This window comes from Diuraphis noxia, unplaced genomic scaffold (genome assembly GCF_037042655.1).
Source record: "Diuraphis noxia isolate RWA-SAM2 unplaced genomic scaffold, SU_Dnox_SAM2 contig0001, whole genome shotgun sequence".
Lineage (NCBI taxonomy): Eukaryota > Metazoa > Arthropoda > Insecta > Hemiptera > Aphididae > Diuraphis > Diuraphis noxia.
The window spans coordinates 53,874,403-53,892,440 of record NW_028301711.1 but is presented as its reverse complement, the minus strand read 5'-3'; the positions used below and the strand labels follow the sequence as shown (position 1 = coordinate 53,892,440).

The window sequence follows — 18,038 nt, the reverse complement described above, 5'->3', positions numbered from 1 at the left end:
AATTCAATCCAGCGCAGTTCAAACATAATATGAATGCATATTTTAAAACGATGACTAAAATTCAACAAATGGGTTTTGTTTTTTATTTTATACCACATCAATTAACGTATATTCCACGGATAAAAATGAGAACAACCCTAACCCTTCATTATAATGTACTGGCTTTTGAATAATCTCAAAATGAAAAACACAGATTTCCCCCTTATTTCATCAGCAGCTTCGTCCATCTTAACGTCTATTCACATAAAAGCACTTAGGAGGATTGCAGTGGAAAGTATTCAATACACAACACGTGACTTGTTCAACGGTTTTATAATATTTCATAAATAAGATCGTTAAAAAAAAGTGTTACGTCCCAGGTTTCTAGATTTGAAACGAAAATTATATGTTTTCCAGCAGTATATTTTTTTTCTCGGGTACTTTTTTACTTTTTGGAAATAAAATTCTACAAAATATTCGTGTGGCTTGGAATTCGGTAGAAGAATCATGAAATTTACTTGATCTAATGTAATATTAAATATAATTTTATGTATTTTCATGATTTTATACTTTTTACTAAATTAAATTATTTCCCGAATTATTAATTATAATATGCCTTTGAAAATTAATTGATATAATTTAAAGATTAAATCCAATAGAATATAATAATATATTAGAGACAAAATAATATCTACACAACTATACATCAGCTTCTGTTTAGAATAAAATAAATATATATAATAATTAAATTACGAAACTAATAAAAAAATATTAAGTAGGTACTTGTCACTTGATATAGTTATATGTAAATATTAAAATATTATAGTGAGAGTTACCTGAGTAAAGGCTACGACCTCTTGAAAATTATAAATTAATTATATCTAAGTATTAGTAATTAAATATAGGAAAGTCAAAAGTTGGATGACATCGGCCGGATATTATAACTATTGTATAAATTAGAAGCCCACTTGTCTTAAACGCACTATCACATCACTCATTTCAAAATACCAACTATTAAGCTTGAATATTACGATAATATAGGCTTGCGTAGCCGTATTTTGTTCAAGAAATAGATATGAATATATCGAATTATAAATTTCTAAGCTAGGTATATAATATGCAAATATTATTAGTTCAAATTTTTATATTTTAACAGCACAATATTCATGTCATATTTTATTATTAGTTAGTAAAAATATTACCTATTTAAGCAAAAATATATTAAGTATACAAACTACAAACTAATCAATATAATATACCATTAGTCGTATAAAAACGTATTGTATAATCTTATATTTTGAACAATGAAAAGGCTGTGTTTGACATACGGCTATACAAGTATTACAACTTTCGAGCATGCAAATGACGGTTTTTCGTTATATTGAATAAAAAAATATATTATTTAATAGGATTCTTTGGTACAGTACCTACTTATATGATGATAACTTTTATAATATATTAGGATAGATATTGCAAAAACAACTTAATTTACAAAATTCTGATTACTGAACAAACATTTGCTATAATATTATATGTTTTTTGCAGAGAGGAATTTACTAGAACGTATAATTAAATATAGAAGTATTATATTACTACACTGGAAAAAATACCAACTATTTTAACTTGTGAAAACAGTAAAACTATATTTATAATATTTTTCTTAACTCATTTCGTACTGTTTTAAATTCATCAATGATCGAAAAAAGTATATAAAAAACTGCATTTCCTGGAGCCAAAGATGGCTTAGACATTTAAAATAACCATCGATTTCTATGCTATAAAAGTTTTTCAACGTTTTTGTTAGCATTTTAAATTGATACCACTTCATGCATAACAATTAACAATATTATGTGATTATAAAAATACATAATATTATAAGTTGGTACAATTAGGAATATAATATGGTATTAATGTATTATAATAATATAGGTCATGGGTGATGAATTATAAATACAAATTTCTTTTATCATTAATTAATCACATTATAACTAATATATAATACATACATTTTCAATTGTATTATTGATAAAAATAAACTTCTGGGTAAACTTTAACGTCTTATGTGTATTGTGTTGGTGGCAGTTTGATAATAAGATTTTGATCCTAGTAACTTATCAGATTTTTATATAAGTACATCATGAGTGCATTCAAAAATTAAAATATATCAAAACTTAATATAGAAATTATATATTTAATGATGATATCTTGTTAATATTTATTTTGGCCTTTAAGTGCTTAGAGCATTGTATAAAACGAATCGCTTCTTATTTGTTCCATATTAATTATAAGACAAAGTTAAACAAGAGAATAACTTCCTAATAAACACTTGACAAACAAATAGTTAAATCTGCATGTTCTAAACCAATGATTTAGTTCAAGACATTCATTAAGTTGCTCACCGTCGTAAATGACTATGTCGTCATTATTTTAATAACGTTTGAATCCATTGTTTAGAGTTTAAAACAATTTTATACAATACATACAACAGTATTATCTGTAGACTTTTGTTGTAGATTCAGTGGATAATCGAAATTTATTTTATTAACTATACGTCGTATATATTCAAAATATTTGAAAAAAAACTCGAAAATTAAGTAGACATAATATTATGATGTATTACTTACGTATCTATTAAAAATTATTTTCAAAGTATCATCACGTATATGATGTATTCATCGCTAATCCCATATTACTACTGTATAATACCACATAATACAGTAGTATAGTGTGGTATAATACTACTTTATAGTAAGTTAATGTAATGTCGTTACAGATTATTTATAAAGGTTGGTCTATCGAGTTTAAATAATAAATATTTTAGATCCTGAGCGGATCAATGAATATATTGATTTTACAATGATGTGTGTGTTCTTTTTTTTTTTTTACTTTTGTGTCTGTGTACACGTTGAGTTCCGAGAGTTGAAATAATGTTTCAACTTCAGCATCTTTTCTGGCAGAAAAGTGGATCTAAATGGTGCATTCGGGTAGTCTACATTTTAAATTCTCAATAGTGTTAAAAAGTAGCGGGAAAACAGGATTTTTTCGTGAAATTGGTTTACAATAAAATAGATTTCGATTTTTAATGTTACTGTAAAAAAAATTACTGTAGATGCATGACATTTTTACTTAATATAATATATTATATTAGAATTTTTGAAAATTATTTTGACTTAGAAATTCATAAAAAAATTATTTTTATATCTAAGATTTAAAAATTTAATACGAAACTCCTCATAAGTTTTTTTTATTGTTATTAACTTTGAAAGCATCAACTGCCTGTTTATTAAATGGCAATATATTATTTAAGTAAAAATTAGATTAAATTTACATAACATTTATTACATTTATATTTGTACACAATTTTTTTTAGTTTGGTAAATTAGCGTGGTTTACCACTATGCAATGTTACGTTATTTTAAATCATACGTTTTATTTTTAATTATACTATTAGACTTAAACACGACAGGCGTAATTAAGAGCGTGGCAAGGGGGAAGACAATTTCCCCTGACATTTTATAGAGGGACAAATATATCGTTTTAACTCCACTAAGACCATAACTTTTAACTCTGATAATCTAATTCATCCAATATTACAGCACAAGTTTTATTAAAAGTATTATACTCGAACTTAAATATTATTTGTCTGTAAGCGTTTGTGTAATTAGTAAATTGTCATTAAAATACTCATATTGTTTTAGATATACCTAATAAAAAAATTATCATATTTTTCACCCACTAAACCCCATCCGCCCCGCAAAAAAAAGAAGAACATTGAATAGTTTTAATGAAAAATGTATCCACTTCGCTATTAACTTAACCAATTTTATCACTTGTTGATAAGTGATAGTGTATAAGCCCAAACCATTTACCAGTAAATGCATTATATTTTATTCGTATTTTAAAACATTATAATTTCAAATGCCTATAAATAGTTCAACTTAAGCCGAAAATTTTTGAAAATTGCATCGTGGATAGAATATACTTCTATAAACATTCTGTGAAAATTTCGTGTATCTATGGTCATTTGTTCCAAAATCGATTTTGTCGAAAAATGAGTGTGCGTAAAATTTCCCGTTTTTCCCTTAATTTTTAGTTTGTTTTTCTCAATTATTTAGAAAAGTATTAAGAATTTTTTACTTTTGACCCCCCAAAGTACCAACTAGATTCACTTTCTGATCTGATCGAACGAGGTACTGCCCCAAAACGTGATGACAGACACAAAAAAAAAAAACTCACATCATGATAAAATCAATACATTCATCGCTCCGCTCAGAATCTAAAATGTCAGTTATTTTGTTTAAAATCAAAAAAAATCGTTGGGACTTTTTACTTTTCAGATAACTCAAAAGTTAATATCAATAATGTGTGTTATAAATGTATAGGTACCTGTGCGTAGTATTATTATAAAATATAATATAAATTACAATTTATTATGATTATAACTATCAATAAATAATAATATACCAATTTACAATATAATAAATCCTTATGAAAACTACTCCATCAAACACATTATTGTCCACTGCCCAAACTTCAATGAAGCTAGTAAAGAATTTGACATCCCTGGCAACCTGTACAAAGCAATTGGTTCATTTTCAAACTATCAAAACATAATTTTATGTTTAAAAGATTGAATTATACAATAATATATAATAATATAAAAAATATAAAAATATAATACTATTATTAAAGCTAATAACCTATGTAGTTGATACTTAACCAATAAAATAAATGCTTATGATTCACTATGTTGAATTTTTGACGGATAAAATTAATTCAGCCTACCATATTCCCAAAACATTATTTTTCGTATGCTATGATTTATCAAATTTAATACACAAACTATATTTACCTATTCAATGACAAGTGACTCCACTTCTTCTCCCCTCCCCTCGACTTATTCTTAAAAGCACAACAAATGTACTGCTTTCGAAACGTCAATAATAAAAATAATACACTATACAAATGCACAATTAATTTGATTTAAATTCTTTTTCTAAGGTTTAGTACCTATTAATATATATATATATACGAGTATATATGTATATATGTATATATTTTATTACGTAATTAACTGAATAATTGCATCTCCGAAATTCGGATTAAAAGTATTTCCGAGATAATAACAATCGCTTATATTTTAAAAATCTTATATTTCATTAAATATTTAAGGTAATATACATTGGAACTCAGAATATTTAAAATTCACGTTTATTACTCTAGTTAGTAAATTAATAACAATAGTACCAAATAATAATAATTTATGATACACAATAACATAGAATGCTTTTGTACGAGTACAAAGGTAAGTACATTATTATGATAAATAAGTGTTTTGCGACATTCATAAGAAAATGATCTTGTATTTCTGATATTTTTGTCTGACAAAAATTGTTAGGATTTTCGAAAACGATATTCTCTAGATACAACGGTATAAGAATGCAAAATTATTATTAACAGAATATAAAATTATTATAACTTTATAATTAAATAGAATTAAGTATTTAACGTCTGGATCATCAAGAAAATAAATGGTAAAGAACCCGTTATTTATGCCTAATTACACATTATACGCTTTACTTGTATAGGTATAATAAATTACATCATTAAAAGTACGATTTATTTTAAAATATATATGTACATACAATAAACTAATTGAAACAGTCAATAAAATATTTTCATTACATTGCCATTCCAATAATGAGATATATATTCGAATCTTTATAATTATAAAATGTTTAACTAAAATCAGCCTACAAATTGTGAAAAAAACGAAATATTTAAAGATATTTTTATTTTAAGAAAATATTAATTTTTTATGCATGCAAATAAGTATTATAATAGTTTTTGAATAGTATTCAGACGGGGAATTTTCGTAATTTATCGGACTATGAGCATTTTGTGACTAAATCTCGAAGCCTTAAAAGGAGATTTCTTCAATATCTATACGAAAATACTATGGTAATGGAAAAAATGTTATGGTCTTCGGTGAACAGATAAAAGAAACAAGCTAACGAATAAAATTCACTGTACACCAAAAAAAAAAATGCACAAAACCATTTATTTTCATATAATATTATAAACACGATCCGCGTTGATACCGTCGACAGGTTTAAAGATTTCAGGTTCAGTAAAATCATAAAATTACGAAAAAGATACATATAATTATGTAGGTATACCAAAATATGTATTCTCCTGAGTCATGATGTCAATTAGAGGCATACAACTATATAATATGTCTCCCTTCTCCAATACGTTTTGGGGATAATACTTTAGGCACCTATTACAACTGTTGTTTCATTTTGATAATAAATTGTTAGTTAAATTGTTAGTTGTTATACGTCGTGAAGTTGATACCAAAAACCAATAAAAACACACGTGGTATTTTGAAATTAACCGAAAAATGCTCTAGCGTTAATGATTCAAAAAGAATTTGAAGTCATCGCCAAGCAAACTATGACACTCAAAAGAAACCCCCTCCCCACCTTCGTTTATGGCTCATAATATTTTATTTTTGGATTATTTATCATGTAATAATTACATAAGTCGTATCAAAATGATAAGATAATTTTACATTACAAATTATAGTTTAATGAATCGTAGTACACCCATAAAATAACAAACTTGTCGATAATAGTTAGCATACTGATTTTACTCGAAATCACTGGAGCGCCAATGCTATAACTACCTCTAAATTAGTTATACAGAATAACAATATAAGATCCTCCCTGTGCTCTGGTCTAAGTATTTTATAGTTGATTGTTATGTTTAATTTTAAAATAATATGAAGTACATGATGATGAGAGTTTTATTGTTTTAGTTTTTGCTTGATGTGATTTTACACATTGTACACACTACACAGTGATGTCATTCACCAAGGAAATGCTTAAATTAATAGTATGGAAGACCGAAGAACTGGTCACTTAATAGTTGATTTAAGTTTTTACATAATCTTTATTAATTACTTTGACTTAGTCTATACTCTATACAGGTTACTATATTATATATAATAGATGTTACTGATGTTTTAATGTTAGTATTAATAATATAATAAAAATCTAGTATGTTGGTGTATCTGTTTAGACGAGTAGACCGACCAAGTTGGTTCACCTGGGAGTATAAATAAAATCATAGCACTTTTACTTTTAATCGGCCCTATTCACGTTTAAATCGTGAAAAGACAGATCATGCTTGTTGGTTACTGGTTCCTCTTATTCAGTACAAGATATAGGTATTATGTAAATTATATTTTTATACTAAACGGGCTGCAAAGCTGTACTATGTCGGAGTGCAAATATTAAATGTATTTGGTATAAGATGGGCAGATATATTAAAGAAAACTTGATTTTTAGAATCGAACTATGAAATAATAATCTGACCCTTGTGTTAACTATTATAATGCATCTTATTAAATGCATATCCAATTTAGTATTCTTGGTATAGGTATTAAATTATAGTTACCACACCTATTATAAAGAGATTACCAAGAGTTTGAATAAACGTTTGTAATTTATGTCTGTTGTTTTTGTTTGGTTATTTATTGGTCTGGAAGAAAATATCCTAATGAGATTGTTATATATAAAAGATTTATTTTTAGTTTGGTATTTTTAGGTAGTATTATGTAAGTAAGATTTTTGTATTTTGCATTTCAATGTAAAAAGTGAGTATTTTATTTTTATTGTAAAAATCGGAATTCGAAGTTGATATTAGTTATTTTTGGTAGAAATAATATGAGTGATCTAGTTTGTCGATATTTATTGATGAGGTAAAAAATGTCATTACTACTTTAGCTGTTGTAATTCGTCTTCATTCCATAGTAATATTGTAAACAAAAAGGAAGCATTAATTAGTTTAGTTTCCACTTCCCTCTATGAATTTGTCTTATTACTATCATGAGAGTAATCCGAGTATGATTTAAGATCATTACAAAATGACGTCAGTTATTGGAAAATTAGAGCATTGTTATGACGTCCAAGTAATTTGGTTGATTATCTATTGCAATAGACGTATTAATTTTTTTTCTTTTTGTGCTAACTGAGCTTAAGATAAATTAGAAGTAAGTTTGAATCAAGTTTGGGTCCAGATATAAATTATATAGGTATAATGTTAAAATTGCAAATGCAGGTTATTACTTATTGAATTCAAATTATTATTACTATCTCTAGCTATATATAGTATATACTGCTGTTAATGTTATCGAAATGATTTTCATTTACTGGAAAGACTGTCGGTTATAGTAATTTTGAATATTCTCAAAAATTTTGTAGCCTCGGCAGTTCACCTGAATGGTCACCAAAACAAAGCCCACCAACTAGTAAACACTACACAATTATTAATAACCACAGCGATGGGTGTCTGATGTGTCCTGCTGAGCTGTCGCGTGTCGGTGTGCTTCTGTCATATAATAATATTATTATGAGATCGCTTTTCTGTGCGCAGTGTTACAGTAATCTTACAGGCCTTTAGATGTCACGTTTCTTTATTATGTCATCCGAGTAAATAATATAACATATATATTATATATATATATTGCGGTAAAAAGTCACGTAGGAAAAAAATCTTAAAAGGCGGTAAAACACGGTTCGGCGATTTCATCCGGACTCTTCATCGCGCTGAGCTGCCGAAACGACTTTTAATGCGGTCGTTATCGTGTTTGGAGCCGTTTTTGTGACCACCACGCGCGTGTGAAGTCGAGCTCGTAAAACCACCGTCTACAAAATGGGTAGGCAGCCGAGCAATTATAGTATATTGCGGCATATGTGTGCAGTAAAGTATCGGGGTGGTCATATACATATATATTATATATGAATAAACTTCTAGTGGTAGAGTTTTCCAGAGCTTACCAATTCCCTCCCCCCGCTGCTATTATGCCAAGGGGTGGACCAATAAAAAAAAAAAAAGGACAGCCACGTTTATCACTTCGGAGAGTGGTAAACTGAGTGTAGGCTTTAATGTACCCGTGTGGGTTAGACGATCACAACGGTGGTTGGGTGGCACGGTCAGAGAATGGATGGAAAAATACCACTCGACACGTCATATAACATTATTATAGTCGTACTCAGCCACGACGAATTTAACGACATGCATTATATTTTGGCCGTATCGGATGGTCGCTGTAAATATTATGATTATATATATTCGGTGTTTCCGAATTTCGTGTGAAAATTCATCATCTATGAGTCGAATTGCGTACGCTGTTTTTTTGTGATTTAATATTTAGTAAAAATGACCAGATTTGTAAGAATCCACATATTTGAAACTTTAAAAAAAAAAAATTACAGGTAGATTAAGCAAAAATCGGATTTTTCATATTATATTTTATAAATAATTGAAGTTCAAAGTTTTCAAGAAACAATAAATATATTAATATTTTCAACAAAAAGAAAATCCCATTATTTTTTTTAAAGGTATGCAAAGAGTTAGGTACCACTCTGCTATAAAATGGGTGGTCACTGTAATGGATATTATGTTTAATTTGAATACTGTCATTGTCATATATCCTATTGTGTCAAACTATATCCGGTTCATTTTATGATATATTTTTTGACATTGCTGTAAAATTAATTAATTTTACATTGAGTATTACGAAAAGAATAGTACATTTTGACGTTGATGATAATTTTTATAATTATTTAAGAGATTTACAGAATGCATATGCTAAGGCTATTTGCTATAATTTTTTTATTTTTCATTTGAAATTAAAACTAAAATATAAATTTTGACATATTTACAATTAAAAAGTAGTTGACAATTCGACTGATTTATTAGGTACGTTTCGGCACATACTTTAATGTAAATACGATGTTGTCCATATAATAGGTTCTCGTGTAGAAATTTTAGCGATAAAAATATACTACTACGTTAATATAACTTTTTTATATAGATATCAATATCAATAATATTATATTATTATAAGAAATGTAATGGGTATTATCATTATTTACTATTATAGTTATTATACATTTTATTATTTCTTATCGCTGCAGTGTAGGATATAAATGGTATAAAAATCATTTTTATTAATTTGTATAATGAAAAGTGAGTTATTGGTTAATGTTATTTGCTCACAGAAATTACAATTATTAGTTATTTTTTCGTTTATTTATTCGAGGTTGCCATTGATCGTCACCGACATAAAAATAATAATTGATAAAAACTAGCAAAACTGTCATGTGTTGTTACTATGAAATTTTTCTTAAATAAAATGAAATAATATTTAGGAAATCTATTGTTTGTTATTCAATGCACAACAAATGCATCTTCTGGACTTAGAATCTACTAGAACGATTTTGATTAAAGTTTCAAAGATTGCTTTTAGAGATATCAGAAAAGTTTAGAGATTAATTTGTACCAGGTTTGAAAATATACCAAAGCTATATCTAATTCGTATCGTTAGAATTAGTAACAAAGCGAAGTACAATGATGCTGATTAGTCCGTGAACTAAGGTATAGATACACTAAAACCGAGATTCACCAATATAACGCCTTATTTTATGTTTGATAATTTTTTCCCGAACGAAATATTATTATACAATTAATATTACATATACTACTTATATAATTTATTGCTTATTCAATATTTTTTTAATAAAATAATTTCATCACCCAAATTTCACATTTACGAAATGCACGCAATGAACTGTTTTAAATTCATCGTGTCATAATATTATATTGATTAGTACCAACTTCTCATTGGAAGTTATAGGTTCAAGATAAACGATTAATTACTGGGCCAATCTTCTGTAATACTTCGATTTGTATTCTCTTTGTTTAAAGTGTAGAGTCCAATAAAAAAAAAAACAAAAAACGGAAGTGGTGTATTTTCGATTTACTTGAGAGGGCCAACAAAGTGGGTGTAGAGATGAATGAAAATAATTTTTCTCAAAGTATAACGTATGAAGTATATTCCTATATGTCGTAACAATACCAAATACCAAATATGCTGGTATTCGTATTTAAAATAGCATTAGCCTGCGGAGCGAAACGTGTTTGTATGCTCACTATGGTGTACAACATTCAGAGCATTTGACTTATCTAAATCGTTGGCTTTTTGTGCTTTCTATATTTTTTTATATATATAATATATATATATACACACTTTATAAACAGACTGAAACCATTTATCTGGCCGATACCGAACATTGGATGTACACATAGCTGTATAATATTATATTATTATGTGATATTGAGTATCTGACCGTGTAGAGGTAATTTTTTTATTGATGTACGAACGAGTGTTTTAAAGTTCACGACATTCGCGAGACCTTAAACGATACTAGGATATATTATTTTCATTTAAATACATTAACAGAAATTCAAAAAATGATACACTATATTTAGATATTACACAGTTGAAAACTTATAAAATATATCTACACATTCTATTAAATAAGTAATATTTTTCAATATCATGAAAGAACATTTTTATATGGTATATGAATTTAATAACGTTGCGTTTTGTTGTTGAAATAATAAACTATACATCCATCACATTATTTGTATAACTCATAATCCGTTTTCATATTGTAAGGTGTTAGTTGTATGTTATTATGATGATTTTAAACCTATATTTAATGCATCGTATAATTATATCTGAAAAACTTATAAACTTATCGCTTGAATTGATCTAGGTATATATCTCTACTATAATTTTATATTGTTTGGTTATTTTTATTTGCCTGGTGCATTATGAAAGTTAATATTATAATAGTACTTTTTTTTTTTTTAATTTAAGTCTATAAAAAATTTGTTAAAACCCAAACACATATATTTAACTGTTATTTTGATTATGATATTGCTTAAATAGTGATAATATAGAAAAACATAATGATAATTTATAACTCAAGAAACATGATAGTAATACGTGAAAACAACATTATTGTGTACTGTAACTACACCACAGAGTAATAATATAAGTAATATATAATAAATTATAATAATAATATAAAATAATATATAATAAATGCACCTATAAAAGCTATTTCAAATATTATTTGTTAGGTATTATATTGTATTGTTAGGTTTTTCGAATAGATGCATTGTTTATTAAAAATATTTAATAATAAATATAATTAAAAATAATTATAAAGGTATTTAATGTACCAATAAAATTCAAGCATTTTATAAATTATGACTATATGAAATAAATTTTTCTGGAGTAATTTTGGCGGCAATTATAATAATTATTTATAAATCTAATATTATACCCGTTTGTTAAAGAGTTCTATTAAAGAAACTTGAACAAAGATTTATAAAAATATTTTTAAAATTATTATTAATTTGAAATTAATTTAATACATTAACAAAGAATAACTTTTTAAGAATTAAAGGCTTACATGAATGATAATTTATTTTTATTTTTTAGCACTGAAAGTAAAAATAATTTTCTAATTAAAAAAATTTCGGATAAATTCAAAATAGCCTATTATTTGTGAATCTAATTATAAGAACAATTTTTATGGTTAAAAGATTTATCTAAGTCAAATAGTTAATTTTTTAGTATTTTTTTTAAATTTAATATTATTTTGGTTAAATCAATTTGGAACGTAATAACTTTTATTTAAATATGATTTTTGAGAATTCGCTGACATAGTATATTTCTTAAATTATTTACTTATCATATAATATTAACAATTTTTTTCATACGTTTAATTAGTATAATTTTTTTTTTTGGTCAGGTCTTTTTGTTACACTCTGTATAGGTAGGTGGTTTAGTTTCGTTCGTACATTAATTTCATAATATTTGTATCCAATGTGAGAGCGTGCAATATAAATGTTAGTTGGTTTAACTTTGCCGTCAATATAATGTACAAAATTCAATAACGTTTATTGAAACAAAATCGTTATATACATATATATTATATTGTTTAAACTCTTTATTGCAACGGTCTTCGTTTTAAATAAACGATTGAATTCTATTTAACATTTATTTATTTTTACGTTTGTGGACATTGTTCACTGAACACTCGTGTAAATTGGATTTTTTTTTAAATCGATCTAAATATGAAAAGAGTTTTAAATTAAATCGTTATGTTTGTTCGATTATTACTATTTTGATGAACTAGTTAGTGCTATACCGACCATGCACACTCAGTCTGCTATCAAGTACTATACATAAAAGGTACCACTGACTTGACTTGAAATTGAAAAATATTTTAATTAAAAATAGCGTCATTTACAATGTTTTGATATAAGTTTATTTATATAAAGAATTTAATAAAATGTAATTACTTCAATAGTTACTTGGTAACTACATGTTTGTGTAACACAATATTATATCGCCTTAATAAGGGGCACAATAAAAGTAATAGTAATATGTTTGGGAAAATGTCTTATATTATAATGATAATATAAATATTTAATGATAATATTTCTTAAATTATAATATAATGTGTTTGAGCGAAACAATATAAAAGATAAAATTATAAAAATTAATAATAAAAAATAATAAAACCTAACTTATGTCAATGGGGGGGGGGGGGCCGATGCCTTCCGGCCCCCCCTTAAATCCGCCACTGTTTGTGTTACAACTATTTGTATGTAAAATTTTAGCAATAAAAACATTCAAATTAACATTAGAAATTAACGAAATAAATCCGATGCATCTGCAATGGTATATATTAAAATGTGAAACAATCTAAATACGAATTCATTTAAATAAATCTTGGAAAATTTTTTGGTATGACAATCAATGTAATTTTTTTAATTCAATCTACTAGTCATGTTTTATAAGTGTTATTATTTAATAGTACTATATCCTTCACTAATGCAAGTGTCCAGTTTAAAAATAACCATGGAAAGAAGATTAAAGATTGTAGTTTTTGATTTGATTATTAATTTCCTAAGCGGGCTAAGAGATTACTTTTGAGATGTGTACTCACACCTATTATGTGTTTTTCATCCATTATTGGCTTATACATGTAATACCTAGATACAAAAAAATCATGTATTTAGTTTCAAAATTACAACATCGATACTCAAAACAGAAATGAAAAATACGTCATAGCCGCATAGGTAGGTTTATATATAAAGATATACATAGCAATAATAAAACGTACATATTCATAGATTTTCTAATTTATGATAAGTGATTTAATAAATAAAAAAATTCAGAAATATACACAATAACCAGTTCAGAACTATATCAAATAGTTTTCTATTTGTCGTCTACAGATGTGTTGACATAAATTTAATAAACGTTTATGAATATGGCGCTGTTTATTAGGCTGCAATAGTAATAACTACTTACAACTTTATATGGTATTTAATAGCTATCAATATATATTAAATATTCATATTCTAGTAATTTACATTTATAACTGCTAGAAAAATTATAAGGATTAAATAATAAACGTAAACATATATGAATGTATGATGTAATAGTAGTGAGCAAAACACAATAAGTAACCAAAATATAAACGAAGTAATAAAAGTATGAAAAAATTCACTCTCAATAATCTCATAATATAATATACAACCGTTTGAACTTTGGAGTATCTATTAATGTAGTGACTATAAAATTAAAATTTTTTTTTAGTTGGAACATTTAATTTTTATATACTTAGTACTTTACAAAGTAAGGAAAAAATCATTTTCTACCATCATAAATCTAATTTAAGGCAATCTTGTTCAAAGTGACTTAAGAAAAATGTATATTTCCTTATTTTTTATCTAATACCTATAATTTTCACAATATTTATATTTTTATTTTCATATTGTATATAAGTTTTAGTCTTGCAAAAAATGATTAAACTTAAAATAGATTACTAAACATTAATATCAATAGTAATTTGTATTACTAATATTATGTTATTCGATAAAAATTGCATTTTTTATTGAAAAACAATCCATTTTTGACTATCACGTAATATTTCTTATCATTCATTTGTGCAATAATTATTACTAACGTGTATACATTTTAATAATTTAGAATAATGCATTCTCGTGCACCAGTGAAGATGTGTTGAAAAAGTTGAGTATCTTTTGTTACTTATACAAATCGAGAAAAAAATTTCACATCATAAGTCGTATTAAATATCTTCATTTTTGCGGTATATTATTTGGTTAGGATTTATAGGATCCTACAAAGATTTGATTTCCATATTCAAGTATTCTACATAATATAACAAGATTTATAATCAAGTATGATTTACATAACATTATATTATACACATAGCATAACAAACATAAAATCGATTTAGTTTGTCTACATATTATATAAACTTCAAATAAAAATCTATTAAATCTTATAAATTTTTAAATGGCGGTTTTTGCTGTAGAATTTCGTCGTTTGATTTCATATTTTGACTGCCATCAGCATTGGTGTAGTAAATAATAAGTATATATGTATTTTTATTGTATTGTTATAATTGCGTTTTTCACGTCCTCTAAATATTTCATCCATGATATATATGTTATGTACCAGTGGCACCGAACTCATATTACTTAAAATGGGTGGGTGGGTATAGATGAGTTCTGTAGGGAGTAGTGGTTAATGGATTGACAAAGTTATATCTGAGTTCTATATACAATTGAAATTATTTTTACATCGTAAAAGATGGCTGGAAAAAGTGGGTGGGTGGGTTGGTAAACAATTCTAGATTTCACTTCACGAAAAAAATCTGAGTTCAGCGCCACTGTGTTATACAATATTATTGTTTTAATAATAAATTCAGTGGCGTCATTTGGGGGGGGGGCAAGGTGGGCATTTGCCCCCACCCCCTTGTCATTAGCGGGCTACTATCGGGCCGGTCGACTTGGCCGGCCCGGGCCGGGTATATGGTGCTAGTTTTGGGCCACAAGCCCGCAAAAATGATTCATAACATTCATGTCATTGCTAAATAGAATATAACCATGATTCGTGGCTCCTACTAACACGTAAATAATTATAAGGTATCTGACATCTGTATTCTGTATGTGGAGTGGTGGACTGGACGAGTGGGATACCGGGTTTCCCGCCTTCCCTGTAGGCCGCTACTCGTATAAAATATTTACTTATTAATATTATTGTGAAATAATAAATTAAAATGTTATCGTCGTTATTGAATAACGGAATAACTAATAAGTAATAAGTAATAAGTATATAATATAATTAAACATAAAAATCCAAATTTCTGATTAATTTAAAATGCGGGAGGCGGGACCCACGGCTATAGAGTATAGATAATAATGTTATCGTATGTATTTTATTATGATCAATAGCTGTGGAGGGACCTAACCTTGTGTTCGGCCGGTCCTGACTTGTTGATAACTCATTGTTACAAGTTTAAAAATAGAAATGAAAATAATTATTACATGGGCCTTATGTTATCAAACTATCAAAGTTGGTATTTAACAGAATAATAAGAACCTTCCTTGTTTATTGTTTATTGGTTCACTGTTCGACTAGCCATTCACGCTTCACGCTTGACGTTCCTTTCAATTTTATAATTTATACATTTCCACATTAATTTTCACTACCTAATAAGATTTTAACTGAAAATGAAGAAATCTCTTGGTGGTGCAGCCAAGGCTAGGGAGAGGAAGAAAATAAAACTGGAACAAGTTGCTCATAATTGTTCACAAAACATTTCTTTTTTAAAAACTTTCCTTAAACACTATCAACATTATAACATTAATAGCCTCATGCTTGAATCTGAATTTCAATCTGCTAAAGCTCAAAGCTCATATACAAAATTCTAATACAAACCAAAGTAACAACGATATTTTTTCTATTTCCAAAATTTTAAACAAAATTCCTAATGCTTTTCCAGAAACTTTAAAAATCATAACTATCCTCTTAACTTTACCCGTTTCAACTGCCTCAAATGAATGTTTCTTTTCTTCGCTTAAGCTTGTTAAAACGCATTTAAGATTGACAAGGGTGATGAACGGCTGAGTGATTTATTAGTGATAGCTGTGGAGAAAGAACAGCTTCACTGATAAATTTAAATCAAGCTGTTGATATGTTTGGATCTATGAAAACAAGAAGATATCCTGTCACTGCCTAGCATTTAAGCAACTTTTAAAAAACTTTTATTAATGATAAATATACAATAAAGTATTATATGTTTTATTTTATTTTTTGTTAATACCATTAACTCATATTTGGTGCAAATATAAGACATAAATTGGGGTAAAATTCCCCTTAGAATATGTCATCATATAGTAGCTAATAGCATTGAGCATATATTAATTACTCAATGCTAAATACTAATAGGTAATATAGGGTATCCCTCTACATATTATATTTTATATACCTATGTATTAATTAGTCATTGTTATCTTTCAAAAAAAATGTGTTATTTATGCCTAAAGTAACCACAGTTATCACAGATAACTAACTAGTATGTATATAATTGTGTAAGATGTAAGAAGACTGTTTGTACTGAGATAAAAATGTAATTGTTAGCCAGTGGTTTTTTGTTTAAATTATGGCCTATGGGCCGGTCAGAATTTTTGCCCCCCCCCCCTTTCAAAACCTGAAATGACGCCACTGAATAAATGTATACATAACAAAATAGATGAATATTAATGACATCCGTTCGAAATAGCAAAATGAAAATAGAGTAACTGAAAAGAGTGAAATAAGTTTGTAAACCTACAAACAACACCCTAAACCCACACATTACATTATAATAAATTAGCAATTGGACACATGTGGTACAACATGAACGTTGTTTCTAATAAATATAAGCACAATAGTTTACCAGAAAAATTTAAAAATATTCCTACCTATGGTAAAAATGACAACGAGAATCACTCAAAAGCATGATAATAATAATAACCTACATTAATTTTTAGTGAACAACGTTATATTATAACGTTTATCGAGGTTCTTTTAAATTTTATTTACTATTTATGTTATTTAACGGTGCATTGGTTGACGATTGTATTAGTTATATATGAATAACCCTATTATAATAATATAATGTTAAGCAAACATTACGTTTATTTAAGCATAAACAAGAATTTTGTAATTACGCTCTTTTTGTTTTGTATTACTTATTTGTATAATGTTATATTTCGCAAGTTGCAATTTGTATTCCAACAATTATAGAAACTTGAACATTTTTCACAGT

At 26.8% G+C, this 18,038-nt stretch overlaps 1 protein-coding gene across 1 annotated transcript in view; it reads left to right on the top strand.

Annotated features, from left to right (window-relative positions):
• The window catches only part of LOC107162210 (uncharacterized), a 428,784-nt gene that overhangs the window by 394,196 nt on the left and 16,550 nt on the right, over positions 1 to 18,038 (top strand). The window lies entirely within an intron of this gene.